General features: G+C 41.3%; 1 pseudogene; it reads left to right on the forward strand.

Moving 5' to 3' along the window:
- Positions 1 to 2,588: 2,588 nt before the first annotated feature.
- On the forward strand, positions 2,589 to 3,420 carry LOC135990705 (small ribosomal subunit protein eS1-like; annotated as a pseudogene).
- Positions 3,421 to 20,301: the final 16,881 nt, after the last annotated feature.

Consider the following 20,301-nt stretch of genomic DNA (forward strand, 5'->3'; position numbering starts at 1 on the left):
GAGAACTAAGGAGCATTCGGACATCTAATTGCACTTCATGCTTATCACAAGACCTTAAAGTTCAATTCTACGTGTTGCTCATCAACAGACATGTCTGAAAACAGGAAGACACAGAGACTCCCAACATTATTCCTGGTAATTTGCAATTACTATCTTCACTATCGTAGAATCATAGAATAGTTTGGGTTGGAAGGGACCTTCAAAGCTCATCTAGTCCAACCCGCGTGCGATGAGCAGGAACACCTTCAACTAGATCAGGTTACTCAGAGCCCCGTCCAGCCTGGCCTTGAATGTCTCCAGGGATGGGGCACCTACTACCTCTCTGGGTGACCTGTTCCCAGTGTTTCACCACCTTTATCATAAAGATTTTCTTCCTTACATCTAGTTTAAATCTCCCCTCTTTCAGATTAAAAACATTATCCCTTGTCCTGTTGCAACAGGCCCTACAAAACAGCCTGTCTCCATCTTTCTTGTAAGCCACTTTTAAGTATTGAAAAGCCACAATAAAGTATCCCTGGAGCCTTCTCACCTTCAGGCTGAACAACCCCAACTCTCTCAGCCTTTCTTGATGGAAGATGTGCTCCATCCTTCTGATTGGTTTTGTGGTCCTCCTCTGGACCATCTCTAACAGGTCCATGTCTTGTGCTGAAGACTCCAAAGCTGGACACAGTACTCCAGGTAGTGTCATTCTAGAGTGGAGCAGAGGGGCAGAATCATGTCCCCTGACCTGCTGGCCAGGCTTCTTGTGATGTAGCCTGGGATACAATTGGCCTTCTGGTCTGTGAACACACATTGCTGCCTCACATCTAAGCTTTCATCCACCAGTACCCCCAAGTCCTTCTCCTCAGGGCTGCTCTCAAATCCCTTCATCCCCCAGCCTGTATTGATACCGGGGTTGCCCTGACCCAGATGCAAGGCATCTGGCTTTAGCTTACTGTCACTAGTACTAATTATACCTTCTTATGGTGAACCAAAACCCCTAGATTGTTTAGTATTTCTTTTCCATGAAAGTATTTCCATAGTATAATACTCACCTCTGAACATTCTACTCAAGCCAAAAAAGCATGCGAGTCCCAAAGTTTCTCCATATTTTCTACAACTGAAGTTTCTATAACTCCCAAACAATTGTTATGACTCTGCTCTCTTGTAAATTTTGAAAATATTTAAAAATAGAGGACCTGGAATTGAAAGAATCATCTCCATCCTGTTTTCCCCAGTGCTCTATGCAGAGGTCAAGTCTCCTCCCTTCCATGCATTTTCACACCTACCTAATGACTGCATTAGTTCTTTCTGCCATCTGCACTAGGTGCAGAAATGGAGAGATATGCTGAATGCTTGTTTGCTAAAACTTTTAAAGCTATTTAGTGTGCCAGGATACAATCCCACTTCCAAATGTATGGCTTATTCTTCTATGTATGGCACAGAATTTGGCTGTATATTAATTTTAAAAGAATGGTCCCAGTTTGGCATGTAACCTAGACCTCCCAGTGACTCATTTTTATTCTCATTGTTTCCAGTTTGTACCATTTCTTTCATGACCACTAGTCCTCAGCAAGCTTCTGTCACAGACCTAGACTAATTTCTATGTCTTGAAGATGGAATTTCATATTTGAACTGTGTCTGGCTGGCATGGAGTTAACTTCCTTCATGGCAGCTTGTATGGTGCTTCATTTTGGATTTGTGCCTAAAGTAGTGTTGATAAGACATTAATATTGTGGCTGTTGCTGAGCAGTGCTTGCACAGAGTCAAGGCTTTCTCTGTATGTCACTCTGCACACACACATACACACAGCTCCCAGTGAGTAGGCTGGGGGTGGGCAAGAAGTTGGGAGGGGACACAGCCAGGACAGCTGACCTGAACAGAAGGGATACTCCATATGCTCAGCAATAAAAACTGGGGTAGGTGAAGAAGTGGAAGGGTGGCTGTTGCCTCCTGAGAAGGATGTTGCTTGGAACCTGGCTAAGCATCGGTCTGCTTGTGGGAAGTAGTGAGTGACTGCCTTTGCTTTGCTTGGCTTGTTTCCTCTTTGTTTCTCCTATTAAACTGTTTTGCTGGAACAGAAAACTCATGAGAAGAACTGTTTCGCTAGAGAAAAAAGAGAAAACTCGTGCGTTCTCTCATTTTTGATCTTCCTGTTCCCACCCACCTCCCACTGGGGTGGAGGGAATCAGCAAGAGGCTGTTGGGGTGCTCATGTGGGATCAACACACAACAGTATTAGATGAAATACCTTTTGTGATTAAAAACATGTTACACTTTTTTTTAAAAAATGCTATTGATATGCAACTGCTGTCTGTGTGAAACCATAAGCATATGTACCAAACCAAGGTCACTATAACAACGTACTTATAAACTCTGCTGTGTCACCCCTGTTAATTGACTGGACCACGTAAGAGTTTATTCTGTACACTTAAAAGCCTCCCTGTTAAACCCTACCTCTCTCCCTGACAGGGAGGAATTAATCACTCAAGGCCTTCAAACAGTGTATATCTGGGGGAAGATGAATCTAGCAAAGGAAATAAAATCCAGTGATTGCAACTTGAATTTAAGCTAGCAGAACATCCAATTTTTTGTTGGTAGGGTGGAATCATGGCAGTTGACAAGAACAAGTGCCTCACCAAGGGTGGCAAGAAAAGTGCCAAGAAAAAAGCAGTTGATTCTTTCTCCAAAAAGGACTGGTATGATGTCAAAGCACCGGCAATGTTTAATATCTGAAACATTGGGAAGACATGTGTCACCAGGACTCAAAGAACTAAGATTGCCTCTGGTGGACTGAAGGGTTGTGTATTTGAAGTGAGTCTGGCTGATCTTCAGAATGATAAATAAATTGAAACTGATAACTGAGGAAGTTCAGGGCAAATGTTTTCTGACCAACCTCCATGGAATAGACCTCATCTGGGACAAAATGTGCTCCATGGTCAGAAAATGTCAGATAATGATTGAAGCCCATGTAGATGTTAAAACTACCAATGGTTACCCACTGCACCTCTTCTGCATGGGTTTTACGAAGAAGCATAATAACCAAATCCACAAGACCTCATGTTCCCAGCATCAGCAGGTTCTACAGATTTGTAAGAAGATGATGGAAATCATGACCCAAGAGGTCCAAACCAATGACCTGATAGAAGTGGTTAATAAGCTGATCTCAGACAGCATTGTTAAAGACGTAGAGAAGACGTCTCGGTCCATTTACCCTCTCCACAATGTCTATGTCCACAAGGTTAAGATGCTGAAGAAGCCTGAGTTTGAACTGGGCAATGTGATGGAACTCCATGGTGAAGGTGGTGGTGCTGGGAAACCTTCTGCAGATGAGGCAGGCATTAAAGTGGAGTGGGCTGATGGATATGAGCCACCAGATGAGCCAGCAGTGTGCCCAGGTGGCCAAAAAGGCCAACAGCATCCTGGCTTGTCTCAGAAATAGTGTGGCCAGCAGGACTAGGGAAGTGATCCTCCTCCTGTACTCAGCACTTGTGAGTCTGCACCTCTAATACCATCTTCAGTTCACTACAAGAAAGACATTGAAGTGCTGGAGAGAGTTCAGAGAAGAACAACAAAGCTGGTGAAGGGTCTAGAGAACAAGCCCTTGAGGAGCACCTGAGGGAACTGGGGCTATTTAGCCTGCAGAAAAGGAGACTGAGGGGAGACATCACTCTCTACAACTACCTGAAAGAAGGTTATAGCATGGAAGGTATTGATCTCTTCTCCCAAGTAACAAGTAATATGACAAGAGGAAATGGCCTCAAGTTGCACCAAGGGAGGTTTAGATTGGATATTAGGACAAATTTCTTCATGGAAAGGGTGGTCAGGCATTGGAACAGGCTGCCCAGGGAAGTGGTGGAGTCACCATCCCTAGAGATGTTTAAAAGACACATAGATGTGGTTCTTAGGGACATGATTTAGAGGCGGATTTGGCAATGGACTCAATGATCTTAAAGGTCTTTTCCAACCGAATGATTCTGTGGTTCTATGAAAGATGTTTTCTACCTTACCATGAAGGTGTGTCAGGAAGTGATCTGATCTTCTATGGGGAGAGTATGAACTCCATGCTGTGGGCTTGTTAACTGGCAAAAGACTGGAAACTACCTAAGAACCTACCCCTCAGAGTACTGCAATGAAGACTATTGCCCCATCCAGAGTCTTGCTTGCTTCGCTTTAAGGATCTCAGAAGAAGCATGCCTGAGTTCCTCCCCACCACTTGCCACGGTGGCAGGAGAACCACTTCTCTGAGAGCTAGGTCTGTTTGCTCCCAGCCAGTGAGTGGGGTCCCTCTTCAGTCACCTTTGCACATATGCACTTCATTGTACTAAAGCTATGTAACAGTGCTGGCTTGATTTATGAGGGCTGCATTTCTTCCAGAGATCCCTGCTGGTACAGGACTCACTACTTCCCTTTTATGTGTCTGTGTCAGAGGGCAACTGGCAACCAGCTGTTGGAAACTGATTTGAAAAAGAAAAAAAGTAAAAAAAACCCACAAGACACAGCAAAAAGCTTTATTATCATTATGATAACATCTCAAGTCCCAGTACCTGCCTATAGTCTCTGTAAGGAGGGCAATGGAGGCAGTGGCTGCAGGCTTTGTCACTGGTGTGAAGAAACTAAAATGAAATCATCAAATTTTCCACTTGGACAAGTCACTGGAATTAGTGAACCAAAACACATCCCCACTACAAAGCAACAGTGATTCAGACCAAGGATCTGTTTTCCCAATAGGGTTTATACTCAGGAGTGACACAATATACCTATTTCTCCCTCCTAGGTAGCTGCTAATAACAGGATATCAAAAACTCAAGACCAATAGTTATAGCAATAGCACCTTTTTGTTGAAAGCCAATCTCGCCTCATACATCCGATCCAGTTGATCTATTGTGCTGGTGTACATTGTGCAGATGCAGCAGTGGCGGAAAGAGGTGGGTGGTGCTTGGCCTCAGGGATGGCTCCAGAAGCACTCTGCCTTCTTCCCTTGCCAGGTAAACATAAGGCATTCGACACTCCTCAAGTGGGTCTGCAGCCTGTGCCATCTTTATGCGCAACCACCCTGGTGCCTCTCCAGGACTGTCACCTGGGGGTGGCTCCCCTGTTCAAAGTCTCGGTTTCCACCTGTGCCAGGATTACCAGGGTGGCTGGCAGCAGGACCTCAGGATGCACAGACAGTGACACCAGCTAACGGTGCATGCATTACAAAAATACATCATATAGAAGCACCCAAACCATCAGTCTGAATGTTCTGGCCTCATATGAACTTTGCAGAAACATACATCTGAAAATCCACAGGCAGTGTTTAAAGAACACCTTTCAGTCAGTAGACAAGGTAAAAAGGCTTTGTAATTGCAGCATTTGTCCTCTTGAGCGTGTTAGTCCCTTCGCAAGACCTGCTGAACTTACAGGACAATTGCAATCAAATTTGAAGGAGAGCTGAATGGCTTTGATATGTTCCAGTAATGGAAAGGCAAAAGAAGGAGCTGGGGATATTAAGGTCAGATGGAGGGAACAGTGGAAGGTCTAGGAGAAGCGAGGCTCTTGCAACTGCCGTTAGACCGCAGCCATGGGAAATAATGCAGGAGCTGAACAAACTCCTCATATCTTCCTTCGGCATGGAAGGAAGGCACCCAAAGCCAAACAGCAAACCCAGGTCCTCCATGCTGCCCAGCACCTCGTGCCTCTCAAGCTATTCCCATCCCCCTTCCTCACCTCCTTCTGTCTTCACTCATGCCAGGTGACAGCCTGTCTCAGGAAGGTATTTATTTTTGTATTATTAGTTAGCTTTGTTTTACCTCCTAAGTAAACCTTCTAGTATTTATAGCATTGCCTCTGCACTTGTAGTATATATTAGCCTTTTATGCCTTCTCTGTCACCTGTTGAAATGAGAACTCAGGGTCTTTGGGCCTCTGCGGCCCTTCCCTTACATTAACTTAAATCACACCAGATGTGGGCCCTTACTGCAGAGGAGGACTAATTGATTTCGCCAGTCACAATATGCCTATTGTTTTTTAACACAAATAAACACTGTGGTGTGTGGGGTTTAGGGTTTTTCTTTTGGTTTTGTCTTTTTTGGGTGCTCTTTTTTTTTTTTTTTCCCCTTTGCCACAAGAGCCAAAGGTTATTCAATTAAAAGACTCCAGAAAGTGTGACTAATAATCCACGGGCAGGGTATTTCTACAGTAAAAAGACAGAGGGAGAAAAAAAAAAAGATTATCCATGCTACCCTGAGAACACCGGCCTCACCGGGGCCAGCCATAACTGTGATAGATGGCTGGTGTGTGTAAGACGTTATTATTTGTTATGTGAGTGGGGGGAGATGGCAGGCGCATTGGGTAGTACACCTGCTGGGCTGCGAGAAGCAAGAACAGCTGTGTGCATTGATTTAGACGCTTGCTACTTGGGGCTCCAGGAACGAATCAAGCGACAGCTCATAAAAAAAGAGGGTTTTATGATTTTTTCCCCCTTCTTTCTGCAAACAAACGGCCACATCATATGTTTTCCTAACGCTACCATAACTCAAAATTAAATCCCAGCCCAAGGTGTCAGGCTGGTACCATGTCAGAATTGTAACGGCTTATTTTAAAGGTCGTTATGGATGTACCAGGGAAACACTGGGGGTTTCTGCACAAAGGTACCATTTCGTTTTGCTGGAGCTCAGGCACTTAAGGGCAATTAGCCCCACTGTTAAAAAATGAGCTGAGAGTGTTTTAACTGGTGATTTTATGCTAATAACAACTACTAATTCATATTGTTAAAAGAGAAAGTATAGGCTGCCAAAGCTGCTCTGAGCAGCATAATGTATGGTCCCAAAGTTTCCCCTTGTCTTTGGGTCTTTCACCCACCCAGAGGTGCGCTGCACATCGAGCCATGTGCCACAGGGTCCCCAAACCTCTTCCAGAGCGAAGGAGACCAAAATCTGAGCACAAATGCTCGGGGACAACTAGGAACCCTTTCTCCATCCTGCACCCCTGCACACCTCTGTGTTGGCTCCAGGCATTTCAGTGCTGTGGATGCTGTGGGAGACCATCACTCAGCAACAGGGAAAAGCCACCATCCTTCCAGAGCGTTGTGCAAGGCTGCACTCTAGGCTTTACTAGCCCATGTTAACCAGCTCTCATGCACCAGGGTGATGAGGAGACCACAGCAGTCACATCCCCAGGGACACACCTGCAGTCCCAGGAGCAGCTGGGGGTCAGATGAGGTGCCACCAACCAGATCACTTGGCTGCTGCCTCTAGAGGAACCACCTCCAAACGCTGCTCTTTTGGCTGTGCTGGTGCTGCTTGGAAGGATAAAACCTAGCTGCAAATTGGGCATCTGTTCTGAGCAGGTATAGCACTGGCATGCTAAGGAAAAAGATCTGCATGAGCTTTCTTTACATGGATGCTTGAGGACAAAAACTTACTTTAAACAGCATCTTGGCATCCTTTCCTCCAGGTGGGTGCAGAAGACTACATGAGAGAGGAGCAGCCCCTATTCATTGCTATTCTTTCCCTCCTTAACTCTGTTACTGATGCAAAAATGACAGACCTAAAATAATAGACTTTACTGAGTACATTATGCTTGTGATGAAGAACTAGCATTTGGTCACTTGTGCAAAAGCCAGGAGTGCCTTACAGGAAGACTAGACCACATGAGTGGGTTATCCAAGGAAATGCAATTGGTTTTGCTTATCTTAAAGAGGGAAGGAGATAATCAACTTTCAGAATTGGGAGAAAGTTGATCTGTTCCCACTAACTGCCAAACAATAAGGTGCAAAGCCATAAAAATGATAAAAATGAAATTAATCTGAAAATTGTAATATTATCCGGTCTGTTAGACTTTCGGCTTTGCCTTTCAATTATGAGAATGACAACGGTGAAAAAGAACAGATGTCTTCACAAACATAAAATTGCACTGTGTGGGCTATTCATGAAGTTTCTTCTCTGACCTGCCTCACAGCTTTGACATGGCGGTCAACAAATAGACAATTTGAAACAAAATAGGAATAGAATAGAATAGAATAGAAAATACTTTAACAAATAGAAAATTTTATCACTTTCAGAATGAAACTCTGAAGACAAAACCAATATTTTGCTCCCTTACATAGACACAGATGCGTATGCCAAAGCTGCCACAGAGCAGGAAAGGCCTCGGAGACCTTTGCAAGCAGCATGAGAGCCTTTGCTGCTCCTTCTTGGTCCAACCTGACATATTCTTAGCTCCTTTGGCTGTACTGGCTGCACTACTTGGAGGTACCCTCATTCCACAGGCAGAAGACAATGCTGTTTATTATTATTATTATCTCTGAGCATCATAATCTCTGATGATCTTGGTGTAATGCTCAGTACTCACTGCCTGAGCTCTTTGTCACCTCTATGCCAACCAGAAACATGCTGTCTATTCCTTGGACACAAATGGGCCAGCTCATACACCTGAACCTGGGTCTGCAGAAGCTGTGGCTGGTTTCTGGTGCAACTGCGTCTCCTTGCTGCCAGAGGCCGCTCAGGTAACATCTGTGTCAGAGCAGGAATGGAAGACGCTTTCTGCTTTCTCTTTCTGCGCTCCTGTTCCTGAAGCCCAGTAGGGTTATGCTAGAAACCAAAAAGGTTTCTTCACTCAAATGCAGAGTGGAAGAAAGTGTCAAGCTGTGATTTGGACAAAGATAGTGAACTGAAATGTTTAAGTGTTCTAAAAAAAGCAGCATCCAAAGCTGAACTTCCGCAGTCAGTGGGCATCCTTGGGAGTCCCGGCTCTGCATTCTCTACATCTTCTCTATCCAGCTGCCAGAAGGCAGCTCTCAGGCTCCTCTCACCTTTTACTGGGAACATAAAACATTAAGATGTTCACAGTAACACCAAAGAAAAGCTAAGGAGAAATCTCAGTTTTCCATATCAAAGGCTGGATGAAATAAGTCCCAAGACCACAGACTGGATGGAGAATATTCTTGTAAATGTAATGAATACCCTTTGGGACCAGAGCTGGGGTCCACCTAGCCCTGTAGCTCTCTCCAGCAGTGGTAACAGGATGTGAAGCTTTGGAGTAACGTAAGAACCTAGCCATTGCCCATGGTCCTCAGGATCCACAATCATTGAATTAAGGATGCTAGAGAGTACATCCCTCACTATTCCTTTATTCCTTTTTGTGGACCTGCTATCCACAAATTTGCCAAAATCCTGAATTCTATCTGTCTCTACAACCTCCTATAGCAACAGACACCAGAAGTTTACATCCATTGTGTTAAAAAATATTTTCTTCGATCTGTTTTAAAACTGTATGCTACTAGTTTCATCATGTACCCCTGCATTTTTTAGAGTAACCGTTCTCAATTCATGTTATCTACCAGTTACATTATTTTTCTGGGGTGCTGAGCGAGGGAAAACAAGACAACGGCTTTTATGGAAATACAAAAATATGACAGCTTACTTTTTAGATATAGATTTCAAGCATCGGTCAATGGTAGGGAGTGAAATGCTGTAATTTGGATAACAAATGCAACTCAACAAAATGAACTCGTGTGTTTCACTGTAGGTAAAACCTTGGAGGGACATTGAGCCACAAGAGAATGTGATGCATGTCTTAATCTTTGGGGTTCAGGAATCTCTTTCTTTCTCATTCATAGAAACAACAATAGCCATAGTGCCCTGGTGCAATACATCACTTGTTCTGTTGTTAAATAATAAAAACTACCATGGAGCAAAACCTCGACTGTTTTAAATTGGCATAACTTCACTGTGATAGCAGAATTACACTTTTCAACACATTTTTGGGTTTGAAAAAAGATTAAAGATTTAAGGCACAAAGCCCACCATAGTCCTGTGGATCTCAGTGTTTTCTCGCAGACTCAAGAGTTTTCTTTCTAACTTCCCTAAAAACAGGTACCAGAATAAAATGAGAACATTACCTCAGCCTCTTCAACAGTAGGCAGTTTTCTTCTTTTGTATGTAATTGTGTAAAAAAATGCTAAGAAATATATATTTTTCCTGAAAAGTTTCCCCAGATAGTATCTGTGAGTATCTGTGAAGTGTGGTAAGCTGAAAATGTCCTTATTTCTTCTGTTCTCATGCTTTTCCCATTTCCTACCCAACTTATCAACTGGTACATGTATCTCTCCCTAATTATTTTCTGTACTGTGCAGGACTGATGGAAGCCAAGAGCTGGGGTAAAAAGACAATGTCACACCTAGGGGCATTGTTGACATTGGGACAGAATCCCACTTCTCAATATTCATACATTAAATCTCTGTATATGTATAGCAACTTAACCATCTCATTACTTTCCTAGATATCTCTCACTTTTCACATTATAATAGAGCCTGACAAGGGAAGGGAATTGCAGCAACAATGGGAAACAATTGATGCAATTCAAGTAACTAAAAAATCTAAAAGTATGTGAAGCATTTCTTTTCCACTCTCAAGATGAAGTGAAGCACAAAAGATAACAAATTGCTCTCTTGGAGAAACTGTCTCTAAGTCCTGAGCTTACCCGCTACACAGGCAACGGAACTGTCATTTCCCATATGAATTTTGACCTGAGGTATGTTATTCCACATGATTTCCATTGGTAATCGGTATGGTTTTTATTCTATTGATTTTAGATTCCAAGAATCAACCCATGCAGCAAGATGTCTGACACCATCCTATTGTATGAATAGGGAAAAAGTCCCTTAATATTTTAAGTCATCATAAAGCTGGTCCTATATTTGTTTACAAAAGCTGAAGATGTTTCTCACAATGATTGCAATAGGGAAGAAACTCATTCCAAGTATACTGTCCGTTTAAGTTCAGAAAAGTGTAGCAAGTACTTAATCTGCTAAGATCAACAACAATATCCCAAAGCATCTCAAAACTGTGGAACACATTTATGAACACGTCAGTACTTTTCTAGAAAGCAATCCATTAGATTTTAATATTTGTTTATATTAAAATTGGTCAGTATTTTTTTGTCCAAACTACTCTATGTCTTATTTTTTTAGCAAAGACAGTATAGAAGCATAAATAAGATATTAGCATTTAAAATCACTGAAATATGGTAACTTTCAAGCATGGGCAAAACAAGTAACTTCAAGGAAAGCAGAAGAATTACAGAAGATATGCACTATAATGCACATACAACAGCCACAATCTAAATGTTATTCTATGCACAATTAAAATTACAATATACATGTTAGACAAAACAGCTGCAACTTGCATCTCCTGAAAGACATGCTTCGCTACGGTTAGAGGCTCTAGGAGGTATTTTATGAAACACCATACCCCTTTAACACAGTGTAGGGCAGAGAGTGAAAAACATCCAGTCCAATTGAAGTAAAATTAAAAGATGAGATTATTTCAGAGGTAAAATTTGACTGAGAATTTGGGTTAATATTTTAATTTTAGAAAATAGCTTTGTAAAATCATCAACGGTCCCACTTTTTTAGGACTAGATATTTCAAGTAATAAGAACAAAATTTTTCATAATTTCTTTAATAATCTACTGTGAAAAAACGGACATCATTCATTAATATTATTTGTCCAAAAGTAGACAGAAGGTGTGGTTTAGGTCTAAACTGAGAGAAGACATCTCCTGCAACCCTATTGCATTGGTTCTTCACTTCAAGAGGAGCATGTTATCTTCTCAGCTTCTGATATCTTCTTCCGACACTTTCTTCTGACACTCTTTTTCTAATACTTCAAGGTTTCTTGGAAGTTCCCTATTTATGTGGTGATCCTAGCCTGTATCTTTTTAGGATGCAAAATCTGATAGGATCATAGCATACAGGAAAATTTTATTTGTTTGAAAATTACGTACTTGTTACCTGCTTCCCCTTTCAGGGTTTTGCATAGGGGCAGGCTGCCAATGTTTGACATGTTCCAGATGGATATACAGAGCGGCAATGTGGGTCAGTGGTGCCTTGTTCTGTGGTTAGACCTCAACACAGGAGGATAGGAAACAATGGGTGAAAAGTAGAATATTTCAGATAAAGTGTCCTAGTTTCAGAAAGGGCCACGGGCTTTTTGTACATTTACAAGCACTTTCTCACATTACGAGCCGACGGGTTTCTACTGAAGCCCTTGTCAGTCAATCTCTCTCTGTATTTCTCCCTGGTGTTCTCTTAAAGCCAAATAAAACCTATTTGCCTCTGTTTTCTCTCCCTTGATGACGTATGTGAAGTTATCAGCTTCTTGCAGGTGTCTACTTCTTGCATTTGTAATGACAGTTTAACAAAAAAATCAACCAAACCTGAGGCCACAGAAAAGCTTTCACAAGAGGGGTCAAAAGGGTTTCCTCTTCTGCTAAAGGTCTGCAACATTATTAACAGTGCCGTGCTAGAGATATTTACCTGTTGGTTGCTTTTCAATTGATTCAACATGTGGCTACAGGGAGGCTGAAGTCTTAAGATTAAACACACTTCAAGTTAAAATCTTTGGATAATTCTGGGGGAAAAAATGACTGCTGGCTCCATCATTCTTTTTCTCTGTTTTTAAGTTCAGCCTCAACTAAAACAAAGCAATCAAACAAGAAATAGAGAAAAACAATCCTAAACAATTAGGTTTTTGACATCTAAGAAAGTCAATGTTGGATGAGGTAATCTCATCACAGCCCATAAAGCTATCTCTTCCTCCCTTTGTAATACACATGTTCTAGTCCAAGTTCCTCCTTAGTCTTTTTGTGGCTAAAGTGGACTAAACATCCCAGGCAAAATATGGGTCTGATTTATCAGTTGTCTGGGAGAATTAATGCTACAAAGGCAATAATATCTAATTTCAATTGAAAAGGAAAAACAACCCCCAAAAGCATAGACCTCCCCATGAAAGAATTAAGGAACTGATTCACAGTTTATAAAGCCAGAGGAGAGCAGCCTGCACACTGATCCTGACCTCCAGGATAGCACAGGACAGACCATTTCTTCCCTGAATTACTTCCTTTTGGAAGTAAGGCACATCTTTAAGAGAAACAGTCAATCTTAATTTTCAAATTGCCAATGATAAAGAACCTTGCACAGCCACCAGATCTGCTCTTTTGATGATTATCTGTCCTTCTCTGGTAAAAACGTGTGCCTCATTTTTGGTCTGAAGTTACCATATTTTTATTTCTAGTCATTGGATCTATGATGGCATTCTTTAGTAGATTAAAACCAAACCAAACAAAAAAGCAAAACAAACAAACAAACAAACAAAACACAAAACAAACCAAACAAAAAAAGCCCCACAAACAAAACCCAACCCAACCAAACAAACAAAACTACAAAAATCCCACACCAAATCAAACCAGTGCAGGTAGATATAGACAGTCATCTTTATAACATCTTTAAGACACTGAGCTTTTTTGGATTCTTTTACTCTAGTGCAAGTTCCCAGCCTTTTCATTATCCCCTTGATTCTCCTGTGAGACTTTTCCTGCTATTCACTATTCAGCTTGGATTGTGGACACCAGTGAATATAGGTGTTATGGTCACATTGTCACCAAATACCATGTCTGTATTCATTTTTCTCCTTTCTAATTCACCTCTGTAACACTTCCTGAAGGTCCTTGGGGAGCTTCTATGTGACTACACACTCACTGTGGTCCCCAGCACCCTCCAGAGTACACATACAGTGTATTCTGTATGACCTGGTTTCTTTTTTCCAAACAAATCTCTTTACTTCCTAATGTGTTGCCTGCATCTGTTTAACCAGGCAATCTGGTCTACATCACTGTTTTATCTTCTTGCCTTTTTTTTTTTTTTCCACTCCACAGAGTCTTTGTGTCACATCCAGTCTTTGTCAGTGGTAACTGCATAGTTTTCTGGTCATTGGTGATAATACTATATAGTTCAATTCTGAAATCTGACCCATGCAGGGATCCTCATAAAACACACCTATTTAACAAAGATTCCAGGTTTATAGTATTGCTTTCCAATTTATCAATTAATTTTTAAAACATTTAACATGTATTGAATTGATTTTTTATTATGCCAGTTTCTGAACTAAAACACATAGTGTCACCAAATGAAATTCCATACTGAAGGCTATTTTATTGATATACTAATCTTTCTGCACTATATTTAGAACTTGATCTGCCCTATATCTCAAGCTACTTGGACAAGATAGATTTTACATAAAGCCACGTTGAACGTACTAATTTTTGACTACAGAAGCTCTGTCTCCGCCTCCACTATTTTGCATGCTAGCTTTAGATAGGCATCTGATTATTTCAATCGCCCTGCTTTCCCTTTATAACCTGTGTTGTCAGAAAGTTTTTACACAGATACATACATATTTTGCATTTTAAAGACTGTCAGAGTTTCCAGGCCTCTTCTTGAAGTTCAAAATTCTCCCTTACATCTCTAAGGCTCTTCCCTGTGGTCCTTAGGCCAAGGAGGGCTTTTTGCACAATCTCCATCTTCCATGCAGAGCACAAAGCTTCAACAATCTGGAACATCTGTATTGGCATTTAAGTACCAGCATGTTCAGAGTACAGTGACTGGAGAGATATCCGTTTCTCTTTGCATCTATAAAGCGTATTTCATGCACGTGAATGTATGGGGAGCTAAAATGTGGACCTAAAAAATAAGTGAATGAGTAGAAATATGGACAGAGTGCAACATACAAAGTGTTCAACTGGATCTTTAGACATCTTCCATTTCTCAGATGTGCAAGGGCAAGGCAGACTGTACTGACAACTTTGTGAAGGGAATGAAAGTCTCAGTTTTGATTAAACTGTGTGACATACAGGACATGTATGTATTTTATATATGCTATATATAGGACAAACAGTCCCTGTTTGAGCTGCAGGCACTGCTTTTGTGCTGTCTCTCTCACTTCCAACATATGAGCTTTGTCCTTCAGATAGAGAAGAACAAACATTCATTGTAGCCAAGAGTTTTAAAAGAACAGGCTAAGGAGTTCTCTGAGCCACTGACACAGCTTTTAAATAAATCTTAGATTCTTGAGGATTTTCCACAGAAATGGAGGGGAAAAAAAAGCCAGTCTCATGCCAGTAATCATAAATGATCAACAGGAAGATTTGGGAAACTATAATCCCCTAGAAACTTGGCTTAGCAGCCCAGCGTCTGGGGCAGGTGGAGAGAAAAGTTTGGAAGAGATACTCATAGAGAGAGATAAGATGTACATTTCCCAGTAGTACATCTAACATCTCCCCGTAGTATGTTCTCTTTTCATGGACTGAAAAGTGGGAAATATCCTTAGCTAATCATTTCTGGAAGAAATGTGAGGCTCAGAGTTCAACATATGGAGAGACCCTTTGGTTTCAACAGTCTACTTTTCATGTGCATGTCTGAAGCTGCCAGACACATGCTTCCTTCACATCTAAAGTATTTCTTCTGACTGCTGGTCTTCCTTTTCTTTTTCTTCCCTCGAGACTGGGCTGTGGAGGCAATACTTTATTACAGAGAGTGGACGTTTTGTTTGCCTCACACTTTTTATTTACTCAAATCTGTTGCCTATAATAGGGTCTCTTATTCCACTTGCCCTGGAGAGTATTTACCAGATATCAAATATCATAGTTAATTTGATGTGGGACTTCAATCTTAAACCACCTGCTTTGATCCTGTTTTGCCTGAACTGTAACAGGCATTAGTCTTGCTGCAGAAGAGGATATTTTTGGAAAACAGAACAAAAATGTCAGTTTTCAAGTTACACAATGTATGGCTTTTCTGAACTGTTTTTTATGCACTTGTTCTAAACTTGCAATTTTTTTGCCTTCATAATGGATGAACATCTGACCTTCACCAGTTAAAACTTCCCAGATGTTTACTTCATGCTACTCTCATGTTGCAAATAAACAAGTTAAAATAATGGAAGCACAATCCACTTAACACACTTCTGTGCACATTCATCTTCCAAAACATCTTTACTATGAAAAAAAAGAGACTCTGGACTCCTAGGGCTACTAGGCACCTCCATGTTATCGATGATAATTTATTCCAACATCCAGACCTTGTGTAGAGGGGATGAAAATACGGGGAGAAATGTTACAAAATCAGCGTAGTTCAGGAATTTTTAGCTGCTGCCGCCATTTGGTTGAGGTGGGCCCCACTGCTGTTCTAAGCAGACTGTGACACTTCTTGGCATGGAGTTTCAGACTGGTGAATAGAAAACTGATAGGTAATAGGACTCATGGATTTAATAATGAATCATATACTTGGTTTTGTTCAGTAATTTCTGTCTAGCATGACTGAATAGTGGGGAAATTTAAGCAGTAATAGTTGAAGTTGAAAAGGATTTTGATTCCCGTTGTGTTTCCATGACAGTTTTCAATAAATATTTCAACTGTACCAGCATAAACAGTGCATTAAGCTTCACTGTGATGATCCATCTGTTTCACTCCTTCATCTGTGGCAGCAGTCAATGTATAGGCTTATTAGGCAAGACTTGCTAAATAGATAAACAACATCACAAGGGAAATGTTTTCTTATCTTTGATTAGGAAATTAGCTTGCATTTTAAAATAGCAAGGTATACACCCATTGTTAGCTTTGATTTATTTTTATATTATTTTTGGCACATTGTTTTACCTATGTAGCCTTGCATCATGGTGTTACGCAAAAAGCGATGCCCATGACAGAACCACCTGCACTGATACCCACATTTTTTGTTACGTGGATAAAATGGATTTACAGCTATAAGTATGTCAGACAATTTCTTTGGTTGTGCACAGCTTTCTTCCAGTGGTGAAAGCTTCTTGTTCACTGAGAATTCAATGGTCATGGAAGTAAAGAGTATTTGACACCTGTTCTTCAGAAGCTTCGTTTTCCAACTCTTTCTTAACAGAACTCCTGCCCAGCCCAGGGAAGACCTGGGTTTCCATCCATGGTGTCCTTGGGGTTGTTGTTCCCCTGGGAGGAGCAATTGGATGTGTTGCAGCAGATGCATGAAAGCTTCCTAGGTGGTGGGAGGTGCATTTTGCCATGATGCTCTAGGGAGGCTGAGGCTGAAGCTTCCATCAGGGATCAACTTCACCCAAGGCAGGCTGGAAAAACCACCCCTTCACAGGCAAAGTCTTTCATCCCAGCAGAAGCTGAAAGTGCTGAAAACCTGCCAGGAATTACCCACATGAAGATTATAAATAGTTGAAAAAAGAGATGTGGAAATGGCAGGAGCGTAAAAATCTGGCATCTCCCTTCGTGATTTGCAAAGCAACACCCGGAGTCCAGCTGATAACACAAAGAAGATCCTTAGCTTTGGCCTGCCAGAAACAGAGGCAGAAACAGCAACCTGAATTATGTGAAGTCCAGCAGGTGCTGGCACTGCTAAAAAGAAAGGAAATTTCAAATAAATAAGGTGAAGTGGGCAGGCTTAGAGCACATGTACAAAATTTCATTGTTGTTAAATGAGGGAGCCAAGCACAGCTTTTCATTTTCAGCTTCCTGCAAGATTGATTTGACCTGTATTTAGTGAGGGACTTCAGTCTTTTGTAGCCACCTGGAGCAGGGGACAGGCAAAGGCCAAGGTATTTCCCTGTCCAGGTGGCCCTCATAAATATCTCAGTGGAATTTATTTTCTTTCATTTACTTTGGCATTGCTTGGGCACTACTTGATTAAGGGGTGGTGTGTAGGAACTGACATGCCCAAAGATAGACAGCCACATCTGCTAACCATTTGGATTAATTATTACACCTGTACCATAAAACACATGTTAATAAAGGGCTGGTGAACAGGTTCAGGTTGCAGTTTTAAAAAGGCCCAAAGAAAGCAGAATTCTAACCACATACAAGAGTGAGCCAAACCTTTTGCTGATAAGATGCTGCAGGCTCCAACTATATACAAGGAGGAGGCAATGTCAGATACACACAAAAAATAAACCATACACAGGAGGAAAGTGCATATCCTGGCAAACTCTGCCTTTGTAGTCTATTGGCTAGAAGGTGAACGACAGTACACATTCTTTCTTTCCTTCTTTCTTTGCTGCTAGATGTAAAAGGAAAAAAATCATTAATCACTCTGCAGGATACAGCACTTAAATGGGTAAAGTTGCTGAAGGGGTCTGGTTAGCATCAGCCGATTTTTCATTTCCTTTCAGTGGGGACAGTGCGGTGCTCTGGAATCCCTGGAGTCCAGGAGCATGAATGCAGGTATTGAATTTTCAGGAGGAGACAATTAAGACCAAGCATGTAAGATACAATCATATTTAAATTAATTCAGGTACCTCAGCTCAAGACCTAAACCTTCTGCCTTGCTCCTTCTTTAGGAGGTATATTTGAGAGGACTTTACTGGACTGGCATTAATCATTAATCATACAAGGCTTCTGTCAGTTGTGATGGAACACAACAGAGCCCTGTATTTATCATTTCTTCCACTGAAAATGTTTACCATGTTCTTTCTGCCTGTGGAAAAAAATTTTGTTGAACAAGCTCTTCAAACAGCCTTTGCCAGGTTTTCACAGCCCTTTATTGTGAAATTCCCTGTAGCTGAAATGAAGTGGCTATGGGCCCCGACTCCGGTGCCAATTCTTCATTATTTGTTAGATATCTCCTGACCAAAACCAGCTTCCATCATGATTTGCAGATGGGTCAAAAAGGAAAAGAGAGCATAGGACCATTGTGAGGACACCTGCAGTCATCCTCACTTTCAGCTATATCTGTGGTTGATGCTGAACTTTGGGGGTTCCTTTGGCATATTAATACTCATCACTGCAAATATCACCAAGGAAGGGGCACATCATGCTGCTCTGATGCCCAGCAGCCCTGGTCAATAACGCGTGGTTAAAAAAATCTTTCCAAAAGGAGGAAGTCAGAGCACACACTTGTCCTTCAAACCCGCTCAAATAGTACTTCACTGACAAACCCAACAGTTAATACATTTGGTCCTGACCTTTCCAACTGCTCTCAGAAATTACGTGATCCAGATGAAAGCTGAGGTCTGTGCTGTGCCACTAGAGCCTGCAGAAGCCAGGGGATCAGCTAGAGAGCAGCAGCATGCTTGGCGGATTGACCATGGGTTATGAACACTGCTGCCAGTTTTGAGGGTCTCCAGTCTGTTTTAAGCCCAGGTCTTCCCTCAGAGAATGGATTCACAAACAACATCACTACTGAGTTACTTGTAATCCTTTGCTTTTAGACCTTGTTATACCATGGAGATAGCAAAGGTGTCTGTGGTGAATGCTCCAGTTGAACATTTCCAAAGCTGAGTTTGATACCGAGAGACTAGCAAAAGACTGGCAAGTCAGCCAGGCAGAAGAAATTTTCCACCAGAGAAATTCAGCTTCACAAGGAAGTTGGGGTTTTCACAACCGTGGTTCCAGGCTCTGCTAAAAATGCCTGTGGCCAGGGGCAGTTTGTAAGACTTAATAAGCCTGGTTATGGGATGGACCAACAAAGGCAATCTGGCCTGCTACAAAGTGAAGGATGACATTTCAAGGAGATTTTTCATTGGTCAGGACAAAAAGATGAAGTTAAATGTATTCCTCATCTGTCCAAAGAAATATTTGAATGGAAATATGACAACCTGCAGGGTATGTGATATAATGTGATATAATTTTAAGAGGTAGCCCATAAGTCTGATGAGGCTATTTATCTTCATATGTGTGGTTTATTGTCTGAATGTTACTTTCCCCTGCAGCCTCAATTTAAGACTTTGTGCTCTTCACCTCTATTTGTTGGTCAGTCTGTTCTGTTTGCAGTACAAATATGCAAAGAATTCCCAGAAATGAGGTTATGGCTAATGTCATATATATGAGTAATATCATATATACTATAATCCTTTCAGAGGATAACATTGGTTTTGCTATATTACCTTTTACCACTGCTATGGTCTTTTCCGACTGATATCAATACATGCAGAGGTTTAGCGCATGGAAAAAATGCATGTTTCTATATATTTTTATGGTAGTCTAGAAAAAAAAAAGTGGCTTGCAGCAGAGTGACACTGAAGTAAAGATACTCTTCTAACAGATGAAAAGCTTCTGGGTCTGATTTTGGTTACTTCAATTGCCAGGTTTTTTTCAGTTTTGTTTTGATGTTTGGTTCTTCTGTTGTTGTGTTTTGAGGGTTTTTGGTTTCGATTTAGTTTTGGCTGGTTGGTTTTGGTTCTGTTTTGGGGTTTTTTTGTTTGTTGGCTTGGATTTTTGTTTTTGTTTGTTTTGTTTTGTTTTAATATCTCTTGCATATAATGCAGGTTAAATCTTCCCGAAGAAGACTTCAACTCACGGTAATATGCACACGCACATGCCAGAATAACTCTTTACAAACCCAAAGACATGCATATACTTAGATGTTTTGGAGGACTGGAGTTAAAGTTAGTGTTTCAGTTTCTTTATTTTCAAACCATACTTTTGCAGTCTTCTTTGTATTACCACTATATTATTCAAGAACATTTTTGTGGCTACTCTGATCATTAGGGTTCTGACCAGGTAACAGATGCCAG

Source organism: Caloenas nicobarica, chromosome 1 (genome assembly GCF_036013445.1).
Source record: "Caloenas nicobarica isolate bCalNic1 chromosome 1, bCalNic1.hap1, whole genome shotgun sequence".
NCBI classification, from domain to species: domain Eukaryota; kingdom Metazoa; phylum Chordata; class Aves; order Columbiformes; family Columbidae; genus Caloenas; species Caloenas nicobarica.